The sequence below is a fragment of the Paramisgurnus dabryanus genome, chromosome 24, assembly GCF_030506205.2.
Source record: "Paramisgurnus dabryanus chromosome 24, PD_genome_1.1, whole genome shotgun sequence".
In the NCBI taxonomy this organism is placed as follows: domain Eukaryota; kingdom Metazoa; phylum Chordata; class Actinopteri; order Cypriniformes; family Cobitidae; genus Paramisgurnus; species Paramisgurnus dabryanus.
In genome coordinates, this window is record NC_133360.1 from 23,108,953 (window position 1) to 23,133,823 (window position 24,871).

The 24,871-nt window shown below is 38.4% G+C and overlaps 1 protein-coding gene and 1 long non-coding RNA gene across 3 annotated transcripts in view; both read right to left on the reverse strand.

Moving 5' to 3' along the window:
* dennd1b (DENN/MADD domain containing 1B) overlaps positions 1-24,871 on the reverse strand; it is a 151,702-nt gene that overhangs the window by 109,911 nt on the left and 16,920 nt on the right. The gene's annotated exons all lie outside the window — the stretch shown is intronic.
* On the reverse strand, positions 9,330-20,202 carry LOC135741217 (uncharacterized). The gene is made up of 4 exons (XR_010529378.2): positions 20,133-20,202; positions 19,379-19,469; positions 10,828-10,907; positions 9,330-10,649 (listed from the first exon to the last, which is right to left on the reverse strand). It is a non-coding gene; the product is annotated as an uncharacterized lncRNA (long non-coding RNA).

The following is a 24,871-nucleotide window of genomic DNA, read 5'->3' on the forward strand; positions in this document are numbered from 1 at the left end:
CAAAATATTCTTTACTATCATGTAAATACCTAAAACAATCCGAAGAACTGCGATATACATATTCCTGTAGACATTTCCTGGAATAGCGTTTGCAATGCTACTTCTTCTGTGGCACAAAGGGGAGTTTCTGCACAAGAGCGCCCCCTGGCTTTTGGATGTGGTGGCATTTCACCGTTATTCATTCAAATTCATTCATTGAGAAAACGCGCATTTGCACGATAAATCGTTACAGCCCTAAACAGGGGTATGTGTTACAACTGAAAGTGAAATATTCCTTTTATGGGCCTTTACCTCCAGAAAAGCTTGCCTGACCTGCACGTCAAGTGAGAGTGAGAACGCGCATTAGCATTGCTCCGTTATCATCACTGCATAGCACGCGACAACTTTGTTTTATCAAGTTGGTTCAACAAAAGAAGTGCGTTCTTGGATGCAAGAAGAAGAAAAGCTTATTTAGCTTTCCTTGCCTTAAGACAATGGATGCACTTAGTTTTTCCCGTACAGCAAAGTAATTGCGAATGGATTTCGGAAAGGATTGCTTTGCAAATAAGGCTCAGTTAGCGCCGTATTTGCCACGACTTGTTTACAACTGATGGAGCGATCACAACTTTAAAAAACCCTGTTTAGGAGTCGCAACCACAGGCGTAAGTAAATAAAAATTTCACGTGTATGGTTTGCAATCGGCGCATACGTGCATGTAATGTAAACAACCTGAACAACAGAAAACATTTTCGGCCTCAGTTGGCATTGTACTGCATTGACAACATTTACACCTTTTTTTTTTTAAATAGCGGATAAACAAACAAGGATTAATTACCAGATAGAGACATCCTGCTGTAAGCGTTGCTGCTGTTGTTCCTGTTGATCAATTACTGACTCAGTATCCGATTCTGGATCACATGTGTAAGGTTGTATCTAACTGAAGCCATAGTTATTTAAAAAAAAAAAAGGTTTTATTTAAGTTTAATTTCCATCAATGTCACAGCTGTTAGATGAGTATCCAAAGGCTGCGCATACTCGTAACTCTTCAACACTGCCCACCGTACGCCTTCAAGTGTTCGTCTTTTTCAGCCAACAAACGTAATGGCCGTTCTGTCTTTCAATAATCGGATAACACGAAATACTCTTTGGACATATGAAGGATGAGAATACTACTCTATGGGTAACCAAGATAAACATGAGATTGGCAATGTGAGTTTAAGATGTTTGCCCTTGGCAGTCACTTTTTATTCAAAGAAACTAACAGAACTTTCAAGGTATTTTATCCATGTGGATTGAACCCATGACGTTTGTGATGCTAACACTATGTTCTACTAATTGCCACAACAAACCCATTTTACAATTTTTGAATTGTACATTAAAGATAGTAAAGCATTTGTGTCTCATTGACACAAAATTTTTAAATCTCCAGAGTCGTGTTGTGTACCACCTGGGGGCACTCCAAGAACCAGTGTGAAAATGGGATTATTTAGCATATAGACAACGAAACCTCCAACCTTCTTTATCAGGTGGATGTATCATTTTTCATAACCAATCCTTTCTCTATCTCCAGCCATCTTTCTTAAGGAATCCCCTCAAGTCCTTCAACTTTTTCTGAACTGCAAATGCAAATATGTCCACGTATTCTGCAACGGTGCGGACCAGACCCCATCGGGAGGGGGGGTTCGGTGAGTGAAAAGACTGACAAAGGTGCATTACATAATCCCATTGTGAGATTTCACGGACCTTGTCTTATAATATTTCTACAAAGAGTGAATTTCCTTCTCCCCAGGGATCTGAAGCCCAACTCCTCCATCTGATCTGGCAGAGTCAGGTCAATTTTATGCTGATTTTATGGGTGAGAGGATGAGAACCACAGCCAGGAAGAGAAAGAGGAACACAAGGGAGAGTGAGAGAGAGCTGAGACAGAAAGAAAAGATGAAGTGATAGGGGTGGAAATATGTGACTGATGGGTAGTTGACAATTAACATTCATAAACTTTGACATTTATATACATGTATAACTTTCATATCTCAAAATGAACAGACATCTGTTACTTGTGTTGCATGTGCATGTGATGTGAGATCACTTGAGACGGACATCATATCACAGTCTGGTGGTTTAAAGCATAAGGGTGGCGTGTCACACATAAGTGTTATTTACATTATTGGAATTGCCAGTCTTTGCATTACACGGTATGCAAACCCACAACCTTGGGTGTTGCAACAACTACGCTCTACCAACTCTATTACAGCAACACTGCTTTATATAACCACAAGTAGTATGGCAGTAGTTTGCTTATATGCTGAAAAACATGCAGTGCCGCTACAGATTTCAAAGGTCATAAAACTACATGTGTAATAATAAAAATGTTGTTTAAAATTGCTTTAGATGATGTCAAGTATGTCACATTGCTATTTTTGTTACTTCTTGACAAGTCATGTTAACTATACCCTTATACAACAGAAAACAGAAGAAAAGGTGAACACATAAGAGAATGAATGAAAACAATAGAGGAAAGAAAAGCGATAGGTAAGAGGGAGGGGTTTTAGGGGGCATTGCCCTCCAACCACGCACCTTCTGCGCTGCTTATCCTGGAGGCACCCGTGTTCTTACGTATTCAAAAATACCTTGAGACACATGCTTATTCATACACAGAGGCAAAGGACTTGCAAATCTCTATCCCTGTGGGATTTTTGCACGACGGGAGGCTCACATGAAAAGCTCCCAAAATTCAGATGAGCTCTTTTATTATTAACGCCCACTCTGCCCCTTCAAGAAACCAGATCTGAATCGAAGCAATGCAATCAAATATACGCCAAAATGCTCAGAACATTCAAAGCACTTGAAAACATTTCGAATTGACAGTAACCAATGAGCTCATCCACAGTATAACGGTAAATTGCTGGTGAGGTTTCTACTAAAAAAGACACTTTAACGAATTAACACACTTTGACAAAAGGTGCCACTTTCGTTTGGCATAAAAATGTTCACGTCTCTACAAAACACGACATGCAAAAATGACCAATTTGGTGACCAACTGTCTTATTTTGGGTTTTTTTGGTCGGGGGGAGGTCTGTACACTTGGGAATGTAAAAAGATGAAGGCCCCTGTCTGTGGGTGAAAAGCTGTCAAAGGGACCCCGGCTCCTTGCCTCCTGCTGCCATATTGTGAGCGTGTACGCGCGGGGCGGGCAGACACAAAGGGATTAATGGGTTAAGGCTGAAAGTTGAAGGTTAGGAGGGTAAACCCAACCCCTGCTGCTGAGCCAGGGAGAGAAATGTCACCGTGACAGACCTGGGGCTGCTTAATCCCCCTCTCGTTCTTTCGGCTCCTTTTTCGCTCCCTAACGGTCTCCCCTCCTGGGCTTGACACACTGAGGCCGCTCCTGTTCCCAGCAGGTCTCCGAACCGCCCCGAGCCAGTGGGCACACACAGACACGAAAACAGACAGATACACACCCACACACTAAAAGAGGGGTGGACAAATTGACAGACGTTTCAACTAGTGATCGCCGTCATATACTGTATAAATTATATTTAATGTGTATTAGGACCTCTCAGTCTATAATTAACTACTTATTTATAACTATTACTGTTGTTTTACACCAAAAGCGAGTTCAACAATTTGCGCAAGTAGATTACATACAAAGTCAATGCAAAAACGTGATCAGATGCATCCTCGCGTAGGGCGATGCGAATGACGCGATATGGGTGGCGCGTTTACCGCGAAAACACACGCTATTCGCCTCAAACGCGTCTTGACACGAAGTTGCGAAAATTTGCATGACACAAAGTTAAATCCCGCGAGTAATCTAGAGCGAGTAATGCGAGGCCCCCCATTTGGTATGTACGTAGCATTAGGGATGCATAACAATTATTCGCGATTAATCTATATCAGAATAAACGTTTTTGTTTACATTATTTGTATTGTGTATAATAACTTTGTATAGATAAATGCACACACATGCATGTTTACATGTGTATATACATTTGTATATTTATGTATAATTTATATTATTATTTTTTCTTAAAATTATACATGCATGTGTGCATATTTATATATACATAATTATTATACACAGTTCACACACATATATGATATAGACAGTTTCATCGGGCGCACGTGTGGTGACGCGATAAGCGTCTGGCCCGAACTTTACTTCCGGTTTCTGTTTGTTTAATGTTCTGACTAGTTGCTGAAACTGAACACTTAAACAAATACCTCGTCGAAAATAACAAATGTTTTGGGTTCCTATGTAATCTACGTGTTGTTAATTTTGCTTATTATATAAACACATTCCTTAAAAAAGACTTTGTTGTTATTTATTCTTCGCAGAGTTTACCGGAAGCTACGTGATGACCACGAAAGCCGCGTGTTTATGTTGTTACTGCTGAAACCGTCTATAAACAAAACTGTTGTTCTGCTATAGATTAATCGCGATTAATCGTTATGCATCCCTAATAACCATCTAGGTTAACCTGACTTGGAACAAATTTGTCATTAAACAATACATTACGCCTCTCAGCACTTCCAGTTTAACGTAAACATACAACGTACCAAAGTGGTGGCAGTTCATTGTATTGGCTTCAGTGTTTTCATCTCACTACAGCAGAAACACCTTAGAGGACTTATAAAACCCATCGGCTGCGCTTAAAGGCGGCAAAACAATCTCGCCCGCTCGCATCAGACCCGGAAAGTAATTTGACTGTGGAGCGAACGCCGGCTAATGGGTGAGAATTGAATTGAAATCACCTCGAAGGAGTGAGCTATTTTTCTTTTTTGCTTTCGCACCCAATGTGAAGCCGGCCGTGGGTGATGGCAGGCATGAGAGGCCTATCCAGAGATTCCCCGTGGGCTTCGTGCACGGCTAACCTTCGACAGGACCGCCGCTGCGTGGCAACACGCCGTCGCCCCGAGCGCAGACAGCGCGGGTCAGTCGCAAATCAATGTTTTGACGTCCCGGGAATGCTTGTCTTTAAAAGTCGATACACACTGCTTTGATAGAGCCGAGGCCGGGGGAAAGAAGGTTAATAGGTGAGTGGTGGTAAGAGCTCACAGCTGACACTGCTTTTTACCACCTCTGTCTGTCTATCTGTAAACAGGATGGGCGAATATGTTGAATGCATGAATTTCGTCGCAAAGCTGTCATCGTGCGCTGATGGAGAATCGCACAGTACCTTAATGGCTCCTTGAGAGTTTGTGTTTAATATATTGTGTCAACAAGGTATCATGAATATGTGAGGTATCATTATAATAGCAATGCATTTTGTCGAAATAGAGACCAAACTGTGGAACCATTTGGGAAAAAGGACTGGTCTGTCCCCAAAACAATAAAAGCATATAGAAACAATAATTGCTCTCTTTTCTATTTCAACTCTTGGTTTTTGACCAAGTTGATTATTTGTTGGTTAACTCACAGTGAACTCTCATTGGAGAGTCTCTAGATATCTGAATCACACATCATACGGCTTTTCATTTTAGATCTTGTGACATGCATTTCAGTACTCCGGCTGTGTAAACAAAGCCCATAAACCTTCATGTCTCTGGCCTTTTATGCCGGCTGCACACCTGGGTTTAATTCCAAGTAATGACTGTAGGACACAGATGTTGTAAAAAGTGTCCAAGACATTTACAGACAGAGCTAGGTCTGCGTCCTCGTTTCTACAACTATGTGCAGAAAACACGAAAAAAACTCAGTTTTTATGTTTTCATCCCGATATGAAGGGCTATATGTGTCTGTTCTTTCTTCTCTGTACCAAGTCTATGTGCTCTGCCAAAGGTTAAAATACTGAACCCGCAACCTTTTCTTCTTCCTCTCCTTTTCGTCCCTCTATAAAAGATTTATTTCACAGTATGTAGAGGTCTAGATTAACCCACTCCATGCCCCAGAACAAAGCCATTGTCTTTGTGCCCGAACAGAGGCAGCCGGTTAGAGAAATCACCAGCTCCTTCACGTCCACAATAATGTCATTGTGCCTAGCAAGTTGGAAGGGTCCCGGTTGTCTTTAGGGGCTCGTCTAGACTTTGAGCCAGCTACTCAAGGAACTGGTAGAAAATCCCATCAAGCAGTGGAGTGAACGTTAACTAAGGTAACCCGCTGTGAACCTGATGAAGATGTCAACCGAACATATGGCAAAAAAAAAATTCTATTGTTGGTACAAGGAGCTTTTTTCTTCCCCTCCAGAATGAAGGGGAGTGGAGAGGGGAGGGAGAGCAGTGTTTGGGAGCCAAAAGCAAGGAATAACTGTGGTCATCAGTTTACTTCTGGATCAGTAACTTTATTCTAGCTTCGAGCAGCTCTGCCCCCGGATCTCACAATTAAAAGGGTAAGCAGATTAGCAGGCATCTTTCAAGCTTGAAGAGAAAGAAAACACTCAGTCGTTTTAAATGTTTTTCCCTCTTTTTTTGGGGCGCCACAAATAGCATTACATTTCATGCTACTTTAGTTGGCAAGAGTCTTTAAAAGGATATACTGCACTGCAATGATATGCTTCTTTAAACTATCACCCTGATCATTTACTGCCTGTGAAAAGACAAACTCCACTGTTCACATGTACCCAACAAGTTAAGTGTGCATTGGGAGTACTTGTAAATGACTCAAGGTTTTAACATCAATGTATAGACGGCTTCAGCAGTAACAACATAAACACGCGGCTTCCGTGGTCATCACGTAAATTCCGGTAAACTACTAAATAACAAGAAAGTCCTTTTACAGTAGTTTAGACTATTTATATAACAAGCAAAATAAACAACATGTAGATTATATAGAAACCCAAAACATTTGTTATTTTTGTTGAGGTATTTGTTCAGTTTCAGCAACTAGTCAGACTATTAAACTAACAGAAACCGGAAGTAAGGTTCCGACCAGACGCTTAACACCGCATGTGCGCCCGATGAAACGCTCTATACATAATATATTATATATGTTAATGCATTTGTTAATTTTCCAAGAACTAGTAATGTTTTGATGTAATGTATAACATGTCACACTGAAACAATTCTTTCAACTACTAATTTGTCAAGCTAAAAAGTCAACAGACAACTTGTTATGACTCACAACCTTACGAAGGAGCTGCACTGAGGGCACGTTTACATAACAACGATTATACTGAAAACTGGAAATATTTTGAAACTCATAATGATCCCCGTTATCAAAAACGATGTCAAAACAATCAAGGCAGTAAAAAGCATCAAGCAGCTTTGTTTGGATGGATGATGAGGTTGGATTTTTTTCTATTTGTTTATTACTAAGTGACCCTAGCCTCTTACACTCTGAGGCTATTTTAGGGATTTTCGCCTGGATTTGGCCTACCCAATTTCAAAAGCTTCTCATACCCACAAGCAGAGGTGCACATACAAAAGTTTGGTATCATTTTACAGGAAACCCTTTGAGATTACATAAAACACTGTTAAAAGTGCTCAACATGGTTGTATGTGTTGTCAGTCCTCTAATAAACACAAAAATAAATAGGCGCTTTTTGATGTTTTTTTTCTTAAGTCTGTATTTAAAAGTGTATAACTCTGGCCCTGAGTGGGAACGAAACCTGCAGACAGTTTTGTTTGATTCTAGCAATTGCCAGCTTACAGAGGAAAAAGGAATTTTTTCTCTATCATAATAAATGCAAAAGTTATTTTACTCCAACTGATGGGAGGAATAATACGCTTATGGTGTACAATTTCTGCCAAAAAACATTTGAAGTGCTCCCATAACCACATACAGTGGAATAAATGCAATTTCTTTATATCATTTTAAAGAAAACCCTTTGAAGTAACATAAAAAGCTGCTGTTTGTGACAAATATTGTTATTTATGTGGTTTTTCATAGGATAAAACACCAAATTTTCTTTTTTTATGTTGTAAATACTGTCTTTGATAGTGTATAACTCTGGTTCTGTGTGCTCTAGCAGACTGCAGACAGTTCTGGTTGTTAACAGCAGCAGACAGTAAACACCCAAAAAAAGAATGAACTCTTTAGCATGTCGCATTCAAAAGTTATTCTCATTTTACTGAAGTGTGCGAAAATACATTTTTCATATAAATATTAATTTTTTGTTTTGCACATATAATAAATAGCAAGGGATTAATTATGCACACAACCAAAGAAAATGCTGTGAATGGACTCATTTTTTAGAGTAGGACCTAAAAGAAAAGATGGTGTAGCATTTGTAGCTATATGTGCTATCTGAGGCAGTCCACACTCAAGTTTCCCATATGTTTACAAAAGACCATTTTTTACATCATTATTCATTCGACAATTGTTGGATATGTGATAATAATAGAACAAAAATAACGCTGCAGACTTATTCCTGAGACTGAGAGCTTTCATTTGATATAAGACTTGCCCATGTTTGTCATACTTGAAAAATATGAAATATGTGAATATTAACTCTTTCCCCGCCATTGACGAGATATCTCGTCAATTAAGAGAAAACGCTTCCCCGCCAATGACGAGATTTTCCGTCTTTCCGCAATACCGCTATTATCCACCAGGTGGCGCACTTCCGAACTTTTTAAAACCGGAAGTATTGCCCTATGGCAAGCTGCTGCATGTCCGTGTCTGTTTTAAAGATCGCTCTGAATCGTATCTCTATGAAAAGTCCGTCATAAAAATGGAATTATCTCTGCTTTTTGCTCAAAATATGGTATTTTTGCAAAAACCTACCCATATTCAAAAGCTGATTGCAAAAGAACCACTAAAGGTAGGATGAAACGGTTTTTTTTGTTTGAAAGCAGAGGGTCTGTTCTTTCATTTGGTATATTGTATGTTTATATATTTAAAGAAGAACATTTTCTGGAAGGCATTAACACTGCATGAAAAGAGGTGTATCCGTACTAGGAAACTCCTGTAAACACCACTGATTTTCGGAAGTATCTACTAGTTCCACTGAGGGTAAACTTCTAATTCCACCAAGTTAGGAAACTCCCGTAATGATACCAATTCGGATGTATCTTGCTGAGGGGATATTCCTGTGGTACATGCAGCCATTTGTTGCCATGGCAAATAATCCCATTGAAGATTTTGTCAGGGGACATTTTCACACCTACAGAGGTACTGGGATTTCACACCTTTGCACAATTCTAGTGTCCCCATTGGTGTTTAATCCCAACACTGATTGGTTGCTTTTAAAACTCCCTCCCAAAACTCTGACAACTATTGGGACACAACTTTGAAACTTTCCAGTTGAGATGATTTGATTGGTTACACTTTGTATTTAGCCCAACCCAAGCCCTCATAGTTTAGTGACTTGATTGGTTATTTGCCTGCTATGCAGATGGACTACAATCCCCCCCCACTATATCCTACTATACACCCCCAAAAACCTTAAAAAAATAAAAACTTGAATTGAGTTTGAAATGTTTATTTAATAAAAAAACTGAACAATCCACAATTGTCACAATCACAAAATAATATTACACATAAATATTAGAAGTTGCATACATAAACAATACTATTTAAACTTATAAATATACAGACAGAGAAAGCAATATTAGAGTAAAATAAAACAAAATAAAAGCAACAATGAAAACTAAATTCAAAGCAGTACAATGTAATGTAGCAGTGGCGGTTGCAAATTCAAAATAAGTGTTCGGAGTGTCATGTGTGTTGCTTGTGTTTTTAAAATGTGTTTGTTGCTTCATGTAAACCATGTGCATCACGTGTTTAGTCAAAACACGTGATGCACATACACGCACTCGACACGCAGAACACATATTTTGAAATTGGGAACCACACAAATGACGGGCTATATACATGTTGTGACAAACTTCGCATCGAGTGCTCACAAAAAACAAGTCACCAGCTGCCACTGTAATGTAGTAAATATCTAAATAAAATAAACAACAACTATATTGATCTTGCTTTAAGAAATCAGTCCTACACTGCAAAAAAATTACTCTCTTACATAGTATTATTTTCTTGTTTTTAGTAGAAATATTATTTAAATTAAAATGCTTTTTCTTGATGAACAAAATGACCTAAGAAAATAAGTCTAGTTTTAGACAAAATAAATAAACACACACACACATTAAGTGAATTTGTGCTTAAAACAAGCAAAAATATCTGCCAATGGTGTGAGAAAAAAATCTTACGTTTTCTTTTTTCATAAAAACTTAATTTAAGCACAATTTTCTCAATCCATTGTTAAGATATTTTTGCTTGTTTAGGCACAAATTTACTTAAATTGTATATTTTTGTCTAAAAACTACACATATTTTCTTAGGTAATTTTGCTCATCAAAAAAATACATCTTGATTTAAGAATTTTTAGTTTTTCTACTGAAAACAAGATAAAAATCCTAAGTTAGAAAGTGATTTTTTGCAGTGTAGATTCAATAGCAGAGCTCTGTCTTGGAATTATTCAAACATTTCTCACTGTAACACTGTAATTTCTCACATTTAAAACCATTCAAGTTTTAAAACACATAGATTTGAGTACTGTGAACTTAAAAAAATTGAGTCACATGCAGTTATGCACTTATATTTAAGTTCACACTACCTAAATATAAGTGCATAATTGCACAAGACTTAAGTTCACAGTACTCAAATGTATGTTTTTTAAAACTTAATGGTTTAAGGCAACCGATTTCCTTAAATGGTTTGAGTTAAGTTAACTGTTGTCAGCAAAGGTAAAGTTGATGCACCCTCATCTGGACAGACATCTCTTTGGAGCCCTTTGGAAATATAAAAGTACATATAAGTATTTGGCATAATACTAATACACATATACAGATACACACGACAAATCAAATGACATATAATTAAAGTTGTACATTTTAGAAAGTTTACATTAAACTGTACAAAGATACAACAATATATGATCAAAGAACTTCATAATATACATCTTCTTACTTCATTTTCTGTGTTGATGTCCTCAGAGTCTCTGTGTTGTTCTGCAGCTTCATTACAGTAGGCTAGTTCAATATAGTTGTCTATCAAACACAGAATAAAAAAATAGAATCACATACATCATAACACATCTATTAACCATTTAACCTCTTTAATTTAATAATTACAGTGCATTGAAAATGCGCTGTACTGTTCTTACTGGGCTTTTTATTATTAGTGGTGCTTGCATTTATGCAAAGCATCACTATTACTATCTTGCATACTTATTATTATGTTGGCTTGACAAAGCCAACATACTGTTCTTCGATCTAAGCTTATTATTATTATTATTATTATTATTATTATTCTTCTGATCCCCAAAATTTTTGACTGTAACTCCTCCTAGAGCTTTCAAGCTACATTCACCAAACTTTCCAAAAGTCTTCAGACTGGTCTGACTTAGCGTGCTATGACTTTTCTAACTGATGGGACCTACCGAATTCCTAAACGGGGCGCTCAAACACCCCAAATTTTCCATTGACTTAACATTGCGACAAACTTTGACGGGTCATAGCTGCGAGCGAGAAATTTGTAGAAACTTCTGGGTTACCACATTTGAAGAGGCTGGCAGGCTCTGTAAGAACATGCCTCACATTGGGGTGTAAGTTTCACCCCTGGGGTGTAAGGGGCACCCAAATTTCCCCATTGACTTATAATGGGGCAGGGAACATGTCCATATAAGGGAATAAAAGCGTCCCAGATGGAATATCTTCACTTTAGAGTGTCGTAGAGACATGGGGGTGGGCTCAATTTAGTCAGGCATCCAATCAGTCTCTCAGGATCGCCCCATAGCTATTAAGCCACGCCCCTAGCAACCATTTTTGGGCACCCTAGCAACATATCCCATAGACTGCCATTATAAAATGCCCAGATGGATATCTTTGCAGCACAGTGTCACAGAGACATAGGGGTGGGCTCATTTTACTCAGGCATCCAATCAGTCTCGGAGGATTCTTATTGAGGTATTAAGCCACGCCCCTAGCAACCAAATATGAGCACCCTAGCAACATAATAAACAAAGCCTTATATCTCTGGATCCGAACATCATAGAGACATGGGGGTTGGGTCTTTTGGTCATGTTAGCCTTATGCTAGCTCCATGCTAAGTCATACTAGCTTCATGCTAGTTTCGTGCTAGCTTTATGCTAATATCATAATAAATCTTGCTAACTTCATGCTAATCATGTTAGCATCATGCTAGCTTCATACTAATTCATGTTAGCATCATGCTAACTTCATGCTAATTCATGTTAGCTTCATGCTAGCTTCATGCTAATTTATGTTAGCATAGTGCTAGCTTCATGCTAATTCATGTTAGCTTCATGCTAGCTTCATGCTAATTCATGTTAGCATCGTGCTAGCTTCATGCTAATTCATGTTAGCATCGTGCTAGCTTCATGCTAATTCATGTTAGCATCGTGCTAGCTTCATGCTAATTCATGTTAGCATCGTGCTAGCTTCATGCTAATTCATGTTAGCATCGTGCTAGCTTCATGCTAATTCATGTTACCATCGTGCTAGCTTCATGCTAATTCATGTTAGCATCGTGCTAGCTTCATGCTAATTCTTGTTAGCATCGTGCTAGCTTCATGCTAATTCATGTTAGCTTCGTGCTAGCTTCATGCTAATTTATGTTAGCTTCGTGCTAGCTTCATGCTAATTCATGTTAGCATCGTGCTAGCTTCATGCTAATTCATGTTAGCATCGTGCTAGCTTCATGCTAATTCATGTTAGCATCGTGCTAGCTTCATGCTAATTCATGTTAGCTTCATGCTAATTCATGCTAGCTTCCTGCTAATCATGCTAGCATCATGCTAGCTTCATGCTAATCATGCTAGCATCATGCTAGCTTCATGCTAATTCATGTTAGCATCATGCTAGCTTCATGCTAATTCATGTTAGCATCATGCTAGCTTCATGCTAATTCATGTTAGCATCATGCTAGCTTCATGCTAACATCATGCTAGCTTCAAGCTAATCATGCTAGCATCATGCTAGCTTCATGTTAATTCATGTTAGCATCATGCTAGCTTCATGCTAATTCATGTTAGCATCATGTTAGCTTCATGCTAATTCATGTTAGCTTCATGCTAATTCATGTTAGCATCATGTTAGCTTCATGCTAATTCATGTTAGCGTCATGCTAATTTATGTTAGCATCATGCTAGCTTCATGCTAATTCATGTTAACATCATGCTAGCTTCATGCTAATTCATGTTAACATCATGCTAACTTAGTGCTAAACATGCTAACATGGTAACTTTTGGTATCATGTTTACGGAAAGTTATAATACTAAACTAAACTTGTTTTAAATTTCTCTCAATCTGTTTTAAACGTTCAGGCTAGGCTTTGTCAAGCCAACATAAAGTTTGTCTTCAAACTTTTCTATCTAGTTATTATTATTATTCTTCTTTTTCTGGACACTTTTTCGGCGCGTAACTCGTCCCGCACGCTTTGTCGTAGACCCATAAATTAGGGCTCAAATCGACCGGCTTATTGAGGAGAAGTCTGCTATGACTTTTATAAGCGATCGGGTGCAGGATTTCCGAAAGGGGGGCGAAAAACCACCCAAAAAATCCCATTGACTTAACATTGCGCCCAACTTTGACGAGTCATAGCTCCGCTCGAGGATTTTGTAGAAACATGTGGGTTATAACATTTGAAGAGGGTGGTAGGCTCTGTAAGAACATGGATCACAATGGGGTGTAAGTTGTACCCCTGGGGTGTAAGAGGTGCCCAAAAGTGCCCCAATGAAAAGTCAATGGGGCAAAATCCCATAGACTTACCATTGCAAAAAATTTGACGGGTCATAGGTCCGAGCCAGGATTTCATAGAAACATGTGGGTTACTAAATTTGAAGAGGGTGCTAGACTCTGTCAGGACGTCCCCCACAATGGGGTGTAAGGTTACCATAGCAACCATTTTGGGCACCCTAGCAACCTATACCATAGACTGCCATTATAAAATGCCCGGATGGATATCTTTGCACCACAGTGTCATAGAGACATGGGGGTGGGCTCATTTTACTCAGGCATCCAATCAGTCTCTCAGGATCCTTACAGACTTACTAAGCCACGCCCCTAGCAACCACTTTTGAGCACCCTAGCAACATAAAATACAAACAGTTATATCTCGGCATCAGAACATCGTAGAGACACGGGGGTTGGACCGTTTTACTTGTGACTAGGGGTGTAACAATTGGGCACATCATTGGCCACTCCCAAGCCACGCCCCTAGCAACCAAATTTGAGCACCCTAGCAACCGAATAAACAAAGCCTTATATCTCCGCATCAGAACATCGTAGAGACACGGGGTTTGGACCGTTTTACTTGTGACTCGGAGTGTAATCACTGGGCACATCATTGGCCACTCCCAAGCCACGCCCCTAGCAACCAAATACAGTACCCTAGCAACAGAGTAAACAAAGCCTTATATCTCCGCATCAGAACATCGTAGAGACACGGGGGTTGGACCGTTTTACTTGTGACTCGGAGTGTAATCACTGGGCACATCATTGGCCACTCCCAAGCCACGCCCCTAGCAACCAAATACAGTACCCTAGCAACAGAGTAAACAAAGCCTTATATCTCCGCATCAGAACATCGTAGAGACACGGGGGTTGGACCGTTTTACTTGTGACTCGGAGTGTAAACACTGGGCTCATCATTGGCCACTCCCAAGCCACGCCCCTAGCAACCAAATACAGTACCCTAGCAACAGAGTAAACAAAGCCTTATATCTCCGCATCAGAACATCGTAGAGACATGGGGGTTGGACCGTTTGACTCATGACTCGGAGGGTAATCACTAGTGGATGCCATTTTTTTCCTTAGCAACCAAATACAGTACCCTAGCAACAGAGTAAACAAAGCCTTATATCTCCGCATCAGAACATCGTAAAGACACGGGGTTTGGACCGTTTGACTCGTGACTCGGAGGGTAATTACTAGTGGATGCCATTTTTTCCCCTAGCAACCAAATACAGTACCCTAGCAACAGAGTAAACAAAGCCTTATATCTCCGCATCAGAACATCGTAGAGACACGGGGGTTGGATCGTTTGACTCGTGACTCGGAGGGTAATCACTAGTGGATGCCATTTTTTTCCTTAGCAACCAAATACAGTACCCTAGCAACAGAGTAAACAAAGCATTATATCTCCGCATCAGAACATTGTCGAGACACGGGGGTTGGACCGTTTGACTCATGACTCGGAGGGTAATCACTAGTGGATGCCATTTTTTTCCCTAGCAACCAAATACAGTACCCTAGCAACAGAGTAAACAAACCCTTATATCTCCGCATCAGAACATCGTAGAGACACGGGGTTTGGACCGTTTGACTCGTGACTCGGAGTGTAATCACTAGTGGATGCCAATTTTCTCCCTAGCAACCAAATACATTACCCTAGCAACAGAGTAAACAAAGCCTTTTATCTCCACATCAGAACATCGCAGAGACACGGGGGTTGGACCGTTTGACTCGTATCTCGGAGTGTAATCACTAGTGGATGCCAATTTTTTCCCTAGCAACCAAATACAGTACCCTAGCAACAGAGTAAACAAAGCCTTATATCTCCGCATCAGAACATCGTAGAGACACGGGGGTTTGACCGTTTGACTCGTGACTCGGAGTGTAACCACTAGTGGATGCCAATTTTCTCCCTAGCAACCAAATACAGTACCCTAGCAACCGAATAAACAAAGCCTTATATCTTCGCATCAGAATATCGTAGAGACATGTGGGTTGAATTGTTTTACTTTTGGCTTGGAGTATAATCATATATTGTCCCCCAAAATTTGCCACGGCAAGCACCACTTCACATTTTCTTCAGGAAATGTACCTATCTAGTTATTATTATTATTCTTCCAACCAAATTTCCGCAATTAATACGGCTCGAACCGCTTAACTTAGAAACTTCATTCAAACTCTCAAACGTGCGGACTATTCGGGAATAGTGTGCTATGACTTTTATAAGCGATCGGGGGTACGGTCTTCGCCCCAGGGGCGAAAAAGCAGCCGAAAAATCCCATTGACTTAACATGGAGACAAACTTTGACGAGTCGTAGCTCAGACCTAGAATTTCACAGAAACTTGTGACTTGCCACATTTGAAGAGGCTGGCAGGCTCTGTAAGAACATACCTCACAATGGGGTGTAAGTTGTACCCCTGGGGTGTAAGAGGCCCCCAAATTTCCCCATAGACTTATAATGGGGCAGGAATCATGCCCATATAAGGAAATAAAAACGTCCCAGATGGGATATCTTTGCAGCGCAGTGTCGTAGAGACATGGGGGTGGGCTCATTTTACTCAGGCATCCAATCAGTCCCTTAGGATCCTTATTGAGCTATTAAGCCACGCCCCTAGCAACCATTTTGGGCACCCTAGCAACATTTCCCATAGACTGCCATTATAAAATGCCCAGATGGATATCTTTGCAGCACAGTGTCACAGAGACATGGGGGTGGGCTCATTTTACTCAGGCATCCAATCAGTCTCTGACCATCCTTATTGAGGTATTAAGCCACGCCCCTAGCAACCAAATATGAGCAGCCTAGCAACATAATAAACAAAGCCTTATATCTCTGGATCCGGACATCATAGAGACATGGGGGTTGGGTCTTTGGGTCATATTAGCTTCATGCTAGCTTCATGCTAAGTCATACTAGCTTCATGCTAGTTTCATGCTAGCTTTATGCTAATTTCATAATAAATCTTGCTAACTTGATGCTAAATCATGCTAACTTCATGTTAAATCTTGTTAGCTTCACGCTAAATCATGCTAGCTTCATGCTAATCATGCTAGCATCATCTTAATCATGCTAGCATCATGTTAATTTCATGCTAAATTCATGCTAACTTCATGGTAATCATGCTAACATCATGCTAGCTTCATGCAAATTATGCTAGCTTCATGCTAATCATACTAACATCATGCTAGCTTCATGCTAACATCATGCTAGCTTCATGCTAATCATGCTAACATCATGCTAACTTCATGCTAATCATGCTAACATCATGTTAATCATACTAGCTTCATGCTAATCATGCTAGCATCATGCTAGCTTTGTGCTAATCATGCTATCATCATGCTAGCTTCGTGCTAATCATGCTAACATCATGCTAGCTTCGTGCTAATCATGCTAACATCATGCTAGCTTCGTGCTTATCATGCTAGCATCATGCTAGCTTCGTGCTTATCATGCTAGCATCATGCTAGCTTCGTGCTTATCATGCTAGCATCATGCTAGCTTCGTGCTAATCATGCTAACATCATGCTAGCTTGGTGCTAATCATGCTAGCATCATGCTAGCTTCGTGCTAATCATGCTAGCTTCATGCTAGCTTCGTGCTAATCATGCTAGCTTTATGCTAGCTTTGTGCTAATCATGCTAGCATCATGCTAGCTTCATGCTAATCATGCTAGCTTCGTGCTAATCATGCTAGCTTCATGCTACCTTCGTGTTAATCATGCTAGCATCATGCTAGCTTCGTGCTAATCATGCTAGCTTCATGCTAGCTTCGTGCTAATTATGCTAGCATCATGCTAGCTTCATGCTAATCATGCTAGCATCATGTTAGCTTCATGCTAGCTTCATGCTAACTTCGTGCTAATCATGCTAGCATCATGCTAATCATGCTAGCATCATGCTAGCTTCGTGCTAATCATGCTAGCATCATGTTAGCCTCGTGCTGATCATGCTAGCATCATGCTAGCTTCATGCTAATCATGCTAGCTTCATGCTAATCATGCTAACATCATGCTAGCTTAATGCTAATCATGCTAGCATCATGCTAGCTTCATGCTAATCATGCTAGCATCATGCTAGCTTCATGCTAATCATGCTAGCATCATGCTAGCTTCATGCTAATCATGCTAACTTCATGCTAATCATGCTAGCTTCATGCTAGCTTCATGCTAATCATGCTAGCATCATGCTAGCTTCATGCTAATTATGCTAGCATCATGCTAGCTTTATGCTAATCATGTTAGCTTCATGCTAATCATGCTAGCTTCATGCTAACTTCATGTTAATCATGCTAACTTCATGCTAGCTTTGTGCTAATCATGCTAGCATCATGCTAGCTTCATGCTAATCATGCTAGCTTCGTGCTAATCATGCTAGCTTCATGCTACCTTCGTGTTAATCATGCTAGCATCATGCTAGCTTCGTGCTAATCATGCTAGCTTCATGCTAGCTTCGTGCTAATTATGCTAGCATCATGCTAGCTTCATGCTAATCATGCTAGCATCATGTTAGCTTCATGCTAGCTTCATGCTAACTTCGTGCTAATCATGCTAGCATCATGCTAATCATGCTAGCATCATGCTAGCTTCGTGCTAATCATGCTAGCATCATGTTAGCCTCGTGCTGATCATGCTAGCATCATGCTAGCTTCATGCTAATCATGCTAGCTTCATGCTAATCATGCTAACATCATGCTAGCTTAATGCTAATCATGCTAGCATCATGCTAGCTTCATGGTAATCATGCTAGCATCATGCTAGCTTCATGCTAATCATGCTAGCATCATGCTAGCTTCATGCTAATCATGCTAACTTCATGCTAATCATGCTAGCTTCATGCTAGCTTCATGCTAATCATGCTAGCATCATGCTAGCTTCATGCTAATTATGCTAGCATCATGCTAGCTTCATGCTAATCATGTTAGCTTCATGCTAATCATGCTAGCTTCATGCTAACTTCATGTTAATCATGCTAACTTCATGCTAGCTTCATGCTAATCATGCTAGCATCATGCTAGCTTCATGATAATCATGCTACCATCATGCTAATCATGCTAATCATGCTAGCATCATGCTAGCTTCATGCTAATCATGCTAGCATCATGCTAGCTTCATGCTAATCATGCTAACATCATGCTAGCTTCATGCTAATCATGCTAGCTTCATGCTAGCTTAATGCTAATCATGCTAACATCATGATAGCTTCATGCTAATCATGGTAGCATCATGCTAGCCTCATGCTAATCATGTTAGCATCATGCTAGCTTCATGCTAATCATGTTAGCATCATGCTAGCTTAATGCTAACCATGCTAGCATCATGTTAACTTCATGCTAAATCTTACTAGCTTCATGTTAGTTTAATGCTAAATCGTGCTAACATCATGTTAAATCATGCTAGCTTCATGCTAGCTTCATGCTAAATCATGCTAGCTTCATGCTAAATCATGCTAAATCATATTAACGTCATGTTAGCTTCATGTTAAATCATGTTAGCTTCATGTTAAATCATGTTAGCTTCATGATAAATCATGCTAGCTTCATGATAAATCATGTTAACTTCATGGTAAATCATGTTAACTCATGCTAGCTTCATATTTCATCATGATAACTTTTTTAAATCATGCTAGCTTCACACTAAAACATGTAAACAGCCAGGTAAACTACTAGACTAAGTTTCTTTTACATTTCTGTCAATCAACTTTTTTGCATTTTCATGCACTGGTAATTCCTTGGGAATTGCATTTCTAGTTTCATTATTAAACTTACATCATTTTGGCCAGATTGCAGTGACATCAATTTCTTCAGTGTCTGGATTAGTCTGATGTTTTAGGTTTCACTGTTACTTCATTATATTTCTCTGGCAAACACAGAATTAAAAAATCAAAAATCACATACATCATAACATATCTGTTTACTATTTAACCTGTTTGATTTTTAAAATTGAACCACAAAGTTGACCACAGTGTACATGACCTCTGTAAACACAAACATGAATAGACTTCAAATTTAAAAAGATGAAGAACAGCAAACATATAACGTTAAAATATATTATGACTCCAAGCTTCGTTACAATTAGCATCTAGGTTCTCTCAAAGTCTTGAAAAATAAGCAGCATCTACCAGAACTAAAGCAATGAGCTTTTAACAACAAAAGATCATGTGCATCATTTAAAATAGCAGAGAGACACTTGCTAGCTGCTAACATTTCCAACACACAAGTTACTGTTGCTTTGTTTGTTTTAAGCAAAGAACGTCTCATCTTGGCTTCTTTAAAGTTTTGTTTTTAAAAATTTAAACAAAAAATTGATTCTTCTAACAGCCCGGTTTGAATGTTACTTCGCGTATTTTTAACCTCATGTTTACCGCTGTGTACCACGTATACCCTTAAAGTTTTACTGTTTGTGCTTTAAATTCAAACAGTTCTAGTATAAAGACAAAAACGAATCATAGTAAATAACATAATATGAACAAATAGGCAACCGATCAGCGTGATGCAGGCAAATGAATTAAATCAAACTTACCGTAATGTCGATGAGCAAACAAAGAGACCGACTCCATGCAGTAACGGTTCGCGATTTTGAATCTTCCCGTCAAGCCCATAGGTAAAACGGTCGCACCTGAAGGCAGATGAGTGGGTGCAGGTGCATCCTGGGAAATGAAGTCCTTTGGCGTTGTTTCTTCTTGATCCTCTGCTCGCACTTTATATACTTTTTTATGATCCGCATTTTCACACTATGCATTGTTCTTTATACTTGATAATTAATAAAAAAATAAAAATAAATGTTTTTATAAAGTTTATTACGTTGATAAAGCATGTTTAGTTGAAAAACATGTTAACAGTTATTTTGAATGATGCTCAGATTTTCTTAAATATAAAATCTTTGTGAATCAGCACTTTCTTGATGAAATACAAAACTCTGTATAAACATGCCTCAGGAATTATGTCTGGGTTTAGTGGATTAACTGCCATACTAATCATTGGAAACATTTAACGTATACCTAAATGAATTTTTACTTAAATATAAGTAAATATAAACTAATACTGAGTTAAGACATGTAGCCTAATTAATTTATTGTAAATGATTGCATTAACTAACAATGAAAAACATGTCATGTTGTAGTTAATGATGACTCTTCAATAGTTTATGATTAGTACATGCCTTAACTCAGCATAAGTTCATGTTAAAGTAAAAATGCATGTATGTCTTTTTTCACTGTGATATATTGACCCTTATTATATTATAAAGTCTACATCTCTTTTATTAAATTGATTGATTGAAGACAAACATTATAATATGTGGACTAACTTTGTACAAGAATGCATTATCATATGCTAAAAGTTACCTCCTCAGATAGACTAGAACATTGATTGGTGCCCAAACATTTTCCTTACAAGGGCCAAACCTGACTGAGGGCCGTGGGCCAAAAGTAAATGTTGTTGTGTTATATTAAAATTAAAGTTGCCCTGATAACCCCTAATTTATAATTTTAAAAATAAATAAGCAAACATTACTCGGTTTATGCATAACTTATGCAGTTTTATTTTCCAAGGCTTTTTGTAGAAAAAAGAAATCGTTTTGCCAATCATTTTAAATATCCTTTTCTCTGTGTGCCACTGCCGCAACCTCTTCATTTTTAGCCTATAGTACCCGAGTCCATTAATTTCCGTGATGGATTTTATACACCTTCAAGAATGCATGAAACATAAAAAAATTTACTTTAATCCCTTGCATTTAATTTTAATTTACATTTTGTAATGTAAAAATACAACAAAAAATGATACATTTTAGAAAATGTTTAATAAAAAATACGAACATCTGCGTCAATGACTTTTGTTTTCTTTTTCCTTATCTCACGTGGCATGATGGACCAAATTAAAGGTCTATTGTGGGCCAACTTTGGGCACCTCTGGATTAAAAGTACAGTAGCTGACAGGTATCTGCAGATATGTTTACCCGAGTTTGTCAGTCTGTATCACCCAACATGTTTTGCATTCATATGTGAAAGACTGTCTTTTAGATTATGGACCTGTCTATTGATATTTTTGTTTCCAATTTATCAACATCCTAGCTAGCAAAAATGTGTTACATGATGTCATTTGAACGGCTTCTTTTAAACGATGTATGCAGCATTGAGAGATACGTGCACAATATTCTGACCTAGGGCAGTTGGAGACATGTTTTCAAAGTGTTGTAAATATATATTCTGAAATAACATTTGTTGCATTTCTCTTGAGTCAGAGACATAATTTTCACACATTAAAATGGTAATTGTGTTCATTGAATTTTAGTTATTTTGAATTATGCTTAGTTTCTTAAATAGACTAATTAAATTATATTAATGGTAAACGTATTTAGAAAACACAGTTTTTATGTACCACAATACTGTATGTGCTGTCTTAAAGAGACATGGTTAACCCCCCACCCCACTCAGCTCTGAAAACAAAGAAGACACCTCTACCTGTGGGTCATTAACATATAAAAAGCCCTTCACACCTCACACCCACCCCTCCTCACAACCAGCTGTAAGGATTCCTGGAAACTTCCACCAGTTCCTACATACATCCACAAACGTAAGGTTTCTGGATGTTTAACGAGTTTACTATGGTGTATTACCTTTCCAAGCACTCTGCCTCGAAAATCTGGCAAACCTAAAGTTTAGCAGAGATTTCCCATCCCGTATTTGTCCGTATACAGCTCTTTTCATGCAGTGTAAACTTTGGTGAAAATCATGAAAAACGCTGGCGCTGGCTGGCAACTTTTTTTAAAAATGCTGGCGGTGAAAGAGTTAAATCATATAATAAATTGTCGGGGGGGTGATAGTGTAAATTAAGTGTAAATAACTTTCTTACAGTAAAACATATCTCAAAGTGATGCATATCTGCAGAAAGTAGAGACTCTAAGCTTTCAAACAGTATCTCATATGTGGTACTGGGTCCATGACAGACCATTAAAAATTAAAGGAATATTTTATATTAAGTCAAAATAAGATAATTCTGGACCCGGTACAGGGTCCACAGAGTCAAACAAGCTAGACTATACATTTAGTGAATTTTGCTAGACAATCGTCAATATATTCATTGGGCCCTATCATATACCCGGTGTTTTTTGCTAGTTTCAACCCGGCGCAATTATCATTTTCACATTTAGCGCCACGTTGTTTAAATAGCAAATGCATTTGCACACAATTTTGCACCCATTGGCATTCTGGTCTGAAAACCAGGTGGGTTCAGGCACATTGTTGGTGTGTTGTTATTTTAAGTCTACTAAAATAGACTACACCATTGACCAACTAAAACCTGGTCTAAAGTCAAAAGCACAATATTGTTTTTGTTATTTAAAAAGCGCGCTAGTAATATGCGCCATATAAACGAGACGACAACGTGCATTTACTTAGCAGCACAAAAACGTTTTTAAATATGACAAATTAAAGGATTAAAATGTAAAAGATTATTGGACATAAGTAAGGATTATGAGACGTTAAAAGGCATAAAGAACTGCTTATCTCTACTTATCTCCTGTTTGTTACAAATAAAGTATTTTCAATGACTGAAATAAAACAAATTTTTAAAAGAAACCAAAAGGTTAAAAAAATTAAATACAAATAAAAACAACGCAATTTTTACACCAATCTTAACTGATGGTCTTCCTCCTCAACTTAGTTTTTCAGTTTACACATTCCAGCATCTAAATAGGGAATCTGCATGCCGTGAGCGCAACTAGCTTTTAAAGGGGATGAGACCTTAGAATCTCATTGGTTTATTGCACGTTATACCTAGAAATAGGGATGGGGCAATAACCGTTTCACTATTAACCACCATAAAATGTCCTGACGGTTAGTATTATCATTTAAAATTGAATTATAATTACAATCGTGTTTGATTACCGTGATTTTAAAAACTTGCGGTAAATCATGTCCAGCCAGAATAATTTGGACGCAGGCGCGCACATGCAACATAGTTTTTTGCACAAGGCGGCATTTAAGGGATAATGTATTGTTTTAATTCACAGTAAACTTATTAAACAGATTTATTTATTTTTTTACCACAGAAATAATTTCAGGGACATGAATTATTAAATTGTGATTTTCAAAAATAAAACTTGTTCAAATGTTTTCAGTGTGTGTATCAGTTCTTGAACATTTCCCTCTCATTTTAACAAAACCATGATAATACTGATAACCGTGATAACTTTGGTCACTATAATCATGATATGAAATTTTCATACCGTCCCATCCCTACCTAGAAATAGTCAAGGAGGTTGTATGATATCATGGTATTATAGTTTAATGCAAATTCAGAGGCTCTATAGACCGTTTCAGCAGTAACAACATAAACAAGCGGCTGTGCGGTCCGCACGTAACTTCAGGTAAACTCCACTAAGAATAAATAACAACAAAGTTCTTTAAACGTAGTTTATTCATATAACAACAAGCAAAAAAACAACATATAGATTACCTAGAAAACCAAAACATTTGTTATTTTCGACGAGGCATTTGTTCAAGAGATCAATTTAGCAACTAGTCAGACCATTAAAAAACGAAACCGGAAGTAAGGTTCGGATCCGGACGTGTATCACGTGCGTACGATGAAACGGTCTATAAAATATTTTGGGAAAAACCTCTGGAACAGCTTTTTAAACCTGAAAAACATCATCAAATCCTATCAGAGGTTTAGCATGTCCCTGAACACACCAGTGGCTTTGCTTTCATCAGTACTAAACATGTTATTGCTGAGTCTTTATTGTCTTTATAAAAGTTAAAGCAAGGCAAATTGTTGCCTCTTTTATTAGTGGGTGGGGAAACAGTGAGGGGATGGTTTAGGTGGGTTGGGGGGCGAGCTAGAACCGCCTCTGAGTGTAGACCTATGTGTGTTAGACGGGGTCCGGAAGTGATAAGTCAAACCACTGTGAAATGAAAATAAGAATTCACATACACAATTATATCACAGTCATTATACTTTACGTTTTTGTCGCCAACATGGAAATGACAACTGCCCCGTTTTCAAAAACGTCAACTTTGACCCCAAAATGTCTTTATAAGTGTTTTGGCTGTTCGTTTACACCACAAAGTTTCCTGTTTTGTTAAAAATAAAAAGCACACGAGTCTGTCGCTTTTCTTAACTCTCCCAAGATATTGCTTATTCAAATGCACAAAAATTCAATTGTTATGTACTATGCAGTTAAAGGTAAACTTGTTTTCTTGATATAACTAATGCAAAAAGCTTTAATAAAGAAGATCAAAATTAACTTGCATGGTATAA